Source organism: Triticum aestivum, unplaced genomic scaffold, assembly GCF_018294505.1.
Source record: "Triticum aestivum cultivar Chinese Spring unplaced genomic scaffold, IWGSC CS RefSeq v2.1 scaffold33780, whole genome shotgun sequence".
NCBI lineage: Eukaryota > Viridiplantae > Streptophyta > Magnoliopsida > Poales > Poaceae > Triticum > Triticum aestivum.
This window is the reverse complement of record NW_025291655.1, coordinates 1-1,052: the sequence shown is the minus strand read 5'-3', so window position 1 is coordinate 1,052 and position 1,052 is coordinate 1. Positions and strand designations below refer to the sequence as shown.

General features: G+C 51.6%; 1 long non-coding RNA gene across 2 annotated transcripts; it reads right to left on the bottom strand.

Annotated features, from left to right (window-relative positions):
- LOC123178888 (uncharacterized) lies at nt 1-1,037 on the bottom strand. 2 transcript variants are annotated; one of them, XR_006489936.1, is made up of 4 exons: nt 750-1,037; nt 569-674; nt 424-488; nt 1-104 (listed from the first exon to the last, which is right to left on the bottom strand). It is a non-coding gene; the product is annotated as an uncharacterized lncRNA (long non-coding RNA). The 2 variants fall into 2 exon arrangements; XR_006489935.1 differs by having other exon boundaries at nt 424-674.
- Between the last annotated feature and the right edge of the window lie 15 nt (nt 1,038-1,052).

The window sequence follows — 1,052 nt, the reverse complement described above, 5'->3', positions numbered from 1 at the left end:
CCGGCAAACTTGGCGGAGGTAACATTGGAAGTTTCTTCGAAACTCACAATGATTCATCACACAAAAAAAGTAGCATAGCAGCCATGTAGATATCATATATCTCTCTGTTAAGAAGAAATAAGGAATATTACAAAGCTTAAGAGGAAACTCGCCTCTACCACTTTTGGGTTTACACAAGTGTAATCGACTCGCTCACTAAGAACTTACATGGCATTTTTAGTGTAACTATTTTATGAGCTTACAAATAAAAGCACAAAAATGAAAATAGCACATCATATATACACTGTTTGTGTTTGGAAGGATATCAATTAAATAAAAATAGATCTGTTAATGGACTTGTTTGTGTAGTAGCAGAATTTTGTTCAAAATAAAACTGGACTTGTGCTAATGGGAGAGACAGAGAGTAGATGGGGGTTGCTTGACCTATCTTGGTGTAGCAGAGGCGTCATCCGAGGAGGTGCTGCTGGCTAGGGTTCCTCCCTGTTGACCTGCGTGGGAAGGGAAGGAAACGAGATGAGGAAGGGACGGGAAGGGGAGGGGAGGGGAGGGGATGTGGACAAGATAGAACCTTGAGGAGCTGCAGGTCCATGGCGTCCTCCACATCTCCGTGAAGAAGCCCTTGACGGCGGCGACCATGGTGGATGGGGAACTCCCATGGCGTGCTCCATCTGCATCTGCAGCAGAGGACATGAAGAGAATGTGAGGTGTAGGGGTGGTGGATCCCGGCCAAGAAGGAAGGAGGGACGAACCTGGGCCGCCGGAGACGCGCCGGTGAAGCCCTGCCCGAAACCCTAGCCATGGGGGTGGCGTTTCGAGCGGGCGGTAGAGACCGGGAGCGGAGAATCTGGCCGGAGGGTAGGGAGGAGCGGACCGTGGGGAGTTCGGGGGTGTGCTGCGGGGCGCCGGAGCTCGCCGGAAGCTGCCGGCGTGGGTGGTGGTGGCGACGGCGAGGACTTGAGCGAGAGGGAGAGGAGGCGAGCTCGTACTCGTTCAAGACCAATGCCGTTTTTTTTCGCTGGTTAATCTTCAACAGTCTGTGGCCTGCGGTTTTT